At 45.9% G+C, this 6,712-nt stretch overlaps 1 non-coding gene across 1 annotated transcript; it reads left to right on the top strand.

Moving 5' to 3' along the window:
* Positions 1-5,434: 5,434 nt before the first annotated feature.
* Positions 5,435-5,507, top strand: Trnaa-cgc. The gene has a single exon. It is a non-coding gene; the product is annotated as a tRNA-Ala (tRNA).
* The last annotated feature ends 1,205 nt before the right edge of the window (positions 5,508-6,712 follow it).

Raw genomic sequence — 6,712 nt, 5'->3', positions numbered from 1 at the left:
AATTATCCAATTAGTCAACGCATACAAACGCGTGGGTGTCAAGATTTGTAAGGGTATGAGATGGGTGTATCACCTAGAATCAGTCGTAGGCAAGGAGAAGCCATACTTTGGTTCATTTGCAGGATACAGGAATATTTAGTCTACCTACAAAGGAAACTGCTTACCAAACGCTCGTGCGATCCACCCTAGAATACTACTCGAGTGCATGGGACCAAGAAGAAATAGGACTAACAGGGGATATTGAACGCTGATGAAGAAGGGCGGCACGTATGGTCACAGGAGAGAGTCACGAAGTATGTAGACGTGTGACTTTGCGTGTCTACCATTTCTGAAAGTACCTTTAATCGACAATTTTCAGCAGTTTTATGGATCCAGAATGAGATTTTCATTCTGCAGCGGAGTGTGCGCTGATATGAAACTTCCTGGCAGATTAAAACCGTGTGCCCGACCGAGACTCGAACTCGGGACCTTTGCCTTTCGCGGGCAAGTGCTCTACCAACTGAGCTACCGAATCACGACTTACGCCCGGTACTCACAGCTTAACTTCTGCCAGTACCTGGTCTCCTACCTTCCAAGGAGACCAGGCACTGGCAGAAGTAAAGCTGTGAGTACCGGGCGTGAGTCGTGCTTCGGTAGCTCAATTGGTAGAGCACTTGCCCGCGAAAGGCAAAGGTCCCGAGTTCGAGTCTCGGTCAGGCACACAGTTTTAATCTGCCAGGAAGTTTCAGTTTTATGGATATTGGCGAAGGGTTGGTGTGGCCAATGAAAAAGAAGAAAGGATGAAACGATGGTCAGAGTTTATCGTCGCTATAGACAATAGGGCTTAAGACATGGAGCGCAAGCTGAGCATGAAAGAATGCCGCAACGGAATCGGCCAAGCCGTTTTAGATGAACCGTCCTGCCATTTTATATCAGAGATACCGGGACACTACAGAAAGCGTAACTCTGGACCACTACATGCGGACCTGAACTGTTTTGCTGCCTAATGTGAGTCCAGTCTACTCGTCCATTGCGGCTGATTGTTGTTCTGAAGGCAGTAAAGGTATTTCGTTTATATCTTTCGTATTTTTTATTCTTACACCCTCGACCAACAATTTTTAGGCGTCTTGTATAAAAATACAGGGTGACAGTTATGGAACTATATGAAAAAAAACGTAACTACGGCGTGCACACACTTTATTCAACATATAAACGATACTACAGACATTCGCATTTAGGTTATGGCGTGTTCGATGTGCTGCCATCATTGGCGATTATGTGGCGCAGAGGATTAGCGATATTCCGCATGGCCCGCTGAAGTGTCATAACCTCGATGCTGTCGATGACCTCCTGAATGGTTGCTGTACACCTTGTCTTTAATATAGCGACACATAAAGGAGTCGCATGTGTTCAGATCCGGAGAATATGGCGGTCAATCGAGGTCCATGCCAGTGGCCTCTGGGTAACCCCAGAGCTAGAAGGCGGTCCCCAAACTGCTCCTCCAGGACATCAAACGCTCTCTTGCTTCGATGGGGTCGAACTCCATCTTGCATGAACCACATCTTTTCGAAATGAGGATCGCTTTGGATAATAGGGATAAAATCATCTTCCATAACCTTCATGTACCGTTCGGTAGTCACCGTGCCATCAAGGAATATCGCGCCGATTATTCCGTGACTGAACGTTGCATACCACATAGTCACCTGTTGAGGGTGAAGAGACTTCTCGATGTGAAATGCGAATTCCAAGTCCCCCAAATGCGGCAGTTTTGCTTACTGACGAACCCATCCAAATGAAAGTGGGCGCCTCTAAACAATGCGCATGTTAACTGCCATCATGCCCTGCGGCCAACCGCGCAGTTTGAACGTCCTAACGAAAACCGTTCAAAACTTATGTCAATTTTATTTCATATAGTTCAATAATTGTCATTCTGTAAATGCCAATTTGTAAAACACCTGACATATTCATAGCAGATTAATTTCACCTAGAGGCATCGTGCTCATGAATACGAAACATAAAATAAACAGGGGAAAATGGAAGATAATACAAAAACAGGCTAAAGAGGTTATAATGAAGTTCAGGTAAAGAATATACACTGTCCAGTCGCATTGATGTGACCACATGTCAAAAGCCTAAATAGTCACCCTCTGTAGCGCGGACGTGCAGGAAGAGAGTCAGTGAGGCTCAGGAAGATACCGACAGGTATGTGGAGCCACACTGACTCCAGCGCCGTGGCCAGCTGCGCTAGGTGAATTGGTTGAGGATCCCAGCCCGATCGAGTTGGTCCCGCAGATTTTCGATTGGGTAGTAATCCGTGGAGTTTTGTTGGTCAGCGGAGTACGGTAAACTCGTCCTGGTGCTCTTAGAACGACGCACACTGCGACCTGTGTGACACGTTGCATTGTCCTGCTGGTAGACCCCATCGTGCAGAGGAAAAATGAACTTCATGTAGCGATGGAAAATGCTTACTTGTGTTGTTCCAGTGTGTCTTCCAGAATGACAAGATCAACCAAGGAATGCCACAGAAACCTTCTCCAGATCATATCGCCCCCTCCTCTGGGTTGGACTGTACTGACGACTGTTGCAGGGTGTTTGCTTTCAGACGTTTTTACGCCGCACACGCTAACGGTCACATGTCCGATGGAGCAAAAAACGTGATTCATCTGAAAAGGCCACCTGTCGCCACTGAGGGGACGCCGAGTTGCTGTAACAGCGTGCGAAGTCCAGCCTTCGCAGCCGATGAACAGTATTCAGTATGGATACATGAGCAAGGCGCCTTCTGCGGAGGCCCATACGCAGCAACCTTCGCTGATTGATCATTGAGGAGACACTGTTGATAGCCCCTTCCTTCTTCACAGCGGTCAGTTTGACAGTTGCACGTCTACTCGCCAAACGTATCTCCGCAGCTGTCGTTCACCCCTATCATCTATGGCCCGTGGTGCTTCGCATTTGCCTCGACGCCAGTTTTGGATAGAGCCGTTTTGTCATGCACGGTATACTTTGTCCACGGCGGCACGCGAACAGTTTACACATTTAGCCGTTTCGGAAATGCTTCCAACCTTGGCCCGGAAGCCAATGGTAACGCCCTTTTCGACATCAGGTAAATCGCTCCCTTTCCGCATTACAACTACTGCTCTATTTTTCTTATCTCCAACACGCTTTATACAAAGTGTTACAAAAAGGTACGGCCACACTTTCAGGAAACATTCCTCACACAAAAATAAAGAAAAGATGTTATGTGGACATGTGTCCGGAAACGCTTCATTTCCATGTTAGAGCTCATTTTAGTTTCGTCAGTATGTACTGTACTTCCTCGATCCACCGCCAGTTGGCCCAATTGAAGGAAGTTAATGTTGACTTCTGTGCTTGTGTTGACATGCGACTCATTGCTCTACAGTACTAGCATCAAGCACATCAGTACGTAGCATCAACAGGTTAGTGTTCATCACGAACGTGGTTTTGCAGTCAGTGCAATGTTTACAAATGCGGAGTTGGCAGATGCCCATTTGATGTGTGGATTAGCACGGGGCAATAGCCGTGGCGCGGTACGTTTGTATCGAGACAGATTTCCAGAACGAAGGCGTCCCGACAGGAAGACGTTCGAAGCAATTGATCGGCGTCTTAGGGAGCACGGAACATTCCAGCCTATGGCTCGCGACTGGGGAAGACCTAGAACGACGAGGACACCTGCAGTGGACGAGGCAATTCTTCGTGCAGTTAACGATAACCCTAATGTCAGCGTCAGAGAAGTTGCTGCTGTACAAGGTAACGTTGACCACGTCACTGTATGGAGAGTGCTACGGGAGAACCAGTTGTTTCCATACCATGTACAGCGTGTGCAGGCACTATCAGCAGCTGATTGGCCTCCACGGGTACACTTCTGCGAATGGTTCATCCAACAATGTGTCAATCCTCATTTCAGTGCAAATGTTCTCTTTACGGATGAGGCTTCATTCCAACGTGATCAAATTGTAAATTTTCACAATCAACATGTGTGGGCTGACGAGAATCCGCACGCAATTGTGCAATCACGTCATCAACACAGATTTTCTGTGAGCGTTTGGGCAAGCATTGTTGGTGATGTCTTGATTGGGCCCCATGTTCTTCCACCTACGCTCAATGGAGCACGTTATCATGATTTCATACGGGATACTCTACCTGTGCTGCTAGAACATGTGCCTTTACAAGTACGACAGAACATGTGGTTCATGCACGATGGAGCTCCTGCACATTTCAGTCGAAGTGTTCGTACGCTTCTCAACAACAGATTCGATGACCGATGGATTGGTAGAGGCGGACCAATTCCATGGCCTTCACGCTCTCCTGGCCTCAACCCTTATGACTTTCATTTATAGGGGCATTTGAAAGCTCTTGTCTACGCAACCCCGGCCGGTGCCAAATGTAGAGACTCTTCGTGCTCGTATTGTGGACGGCTGTGATACAATACGCCATTCTCCAGGGCTGCATCAGCGCATCAGGGATTCCATGCGACGGAGGGTGGATGCATGTATCCTCGCTAACGGAGGACATTTTGAACATTTCCTGTAACAAAGTGTTTGAAATCACGCTGGTACGTTCTGTTGCTGTGTGTTTCCATTCCATGATTAATGTGATTTGAAGAGAAGTAATAAAATGAGCTCTAACATGGAAAGTAGGCGTTTCCGGACACATGTCCACCTAAAATATTTTCTTTCTTTGTGTGTGAGGAATGTTACCTGAAAGTTTGGTCGTACCTTTTTGTAACACCCTGTATGCCATCGACTGCCAGTGTTGCCACGTGCCGTCTGTGAGTGGTTGTAGCACACTGATCTCGAACATAGGCGGTGGTCACGTAAATGTGACTGGCCTATACAAACATCGCAGTGGCGGTGCGTGCTGTTTCGGAGGATATCTATAAAGTCAAATAAAAACGGCACAACAGCTATTTTTTCTCTGCGAATGGCACTGCCTGTTTCTCTATTCTCTGCATGATGTGACACAATCGGCTATATCCCACTTACGTCATTCATGTGCTCATAAGGTAATTGAAAATGAGCATATGCATTTCCAATTCCACTAACAGTACAGACCATGACAGAACAAGGAAGCGACTTACTTGGCTACTTTGTGACGGATCAAGCTGATTATATACCTAATATTAACAACGATCAACAGAACGGAGCAAAACAGGCACTCTCTATTCTAGGAAATGAAAAGGAATTATATTTCGCGTACAAAAAAGACTTCTTTTCGGAATTTCTCCGTGAAGATGATGAAGACTAGCTACCATATCATAATTTTCTGCAAAGTTGATTATAAATTCCCTGTAGGTACCGTTTATTGTGTTCATGCACTGAAATTTTTTAGGACCGCTACTCAGTAAGCAGCTGCTCTCGAGACCGTGGTTAACCTCATTAACTGTATGTAATCTGTGATACAGGCTACAAAAATGTATGGCTCGTCCACACTTGAACCGAGCGAGGTGGTGCAGTGGTTAGCACACTGGACTCGCATTCTGGAGGACGACGGTTCAATCCCGTCTCCGGCCATCCTGATTTAGGTTTTCTGTGATTTCCCTAAATCGCTTCAGGCAAATGCCGGGATGGTTCCTTTGAAAGGGCACGGCCGATTTCCTTCCCTCACCCGAGCTTGCGCTCCGTCTCTAATGACCTCGTTGTCGACGGGACGTTAAACACTAATCTCCCCCCCCCCCCCCCCGTCCACACTTGTGTATGAAACGCTCAGTAACTTTGGTATCATCGAGAAAAGTATAAGAATATTCCGAGACAAATAAAGTATGAAGGTTTTGAATGAAATGATCCGCACTGGCAGTAAAATATATTTGTTCAAAGTCACGATCGGTTTCGCGTCAATTCAGGACCCATCCTCAGGTAACCCGTACAAAAATTAATAAAGAGAAAAAAAATCTTACAGACAACTCTTACCAATGGTCTGGTGAATAAAGGCATACTGAAATATAGTAACGTATTACAACACTTGAAAAGTACTTACAGAAATTCTATTTAACAACTCATAGCTTTAGAGCCACTACCTATATTCAGGTCTACTTACACACGCAAGGCGAGCTAAAAGAGGCAGTCCATAGTTAAAATGAAGGGGATAGCGTCGAACCTACAAAAATAAAAGCTGGGTAAGACCATGTTGGATCGACAAAGTTGTAAACTAGTAACGGTCCTAAAAAATTTCAGTGCATGAACACAATAAACGAGAAGAGCTTCATTAAGTTTTGTGCAGATCACCTGAGGATGCTTCTTCAGTCGACGCAAAATCGGTCGTGACTTTGAATAAAAAGTATTTTACTGCCAGTGCGGACCATTTCATTCAAAATGATGAAATTTAGCTGCGTTTGCCCGCAGTTTAAAATAACGCGCCAGCTATGAACGAATGGACGGAGGTATTAACAGACAGAACATTTTTAGACGATATCGCGCGTTACTCGTGGAGTAATTGTTTAAGCATCGTTCCATGAAAAGACAAATGGCAGAGTGAAGTAGAACCAGCTTGACCGGAAGCTCGGATAGCCTGAAGTCATTTAACTTTGCATGCACGAAAGAAGAAGTTTTCTTTACGGCTCTGGAAACACGACAAACAAAAGCATTTCATGGTCTGTGTAGCGTGACGGAAGCATATTAAGGCGGAGGCGGACGGAGTCCAGCGCGACGTTCCCTTGTGAAATAGGCCGCCTCCCAGTTGCTTCGTCACTTTTTTCTAATGGTCATCGCCTTTCTCTGAT

This window comes from Schistocerca piceifrons, chromosome 2, assembly GCF_021461385.2.
Source record: "Schistocerca piceifrons isolate TAMUIC-IGC-003096 chromosome 2, iqSchPice1.1, whole genome shotgun sequence".
NCBI lineage: Eukaryota > Metazoa > Arthropoda > Insecta > Orthoptera > Acrididae > Schistocerca > Schistocerca piceifrons.
Note: the sequence above shows the minus strand (reverse complement) of the source record. Positions and strands in the feature narration are given on the sequence as shown.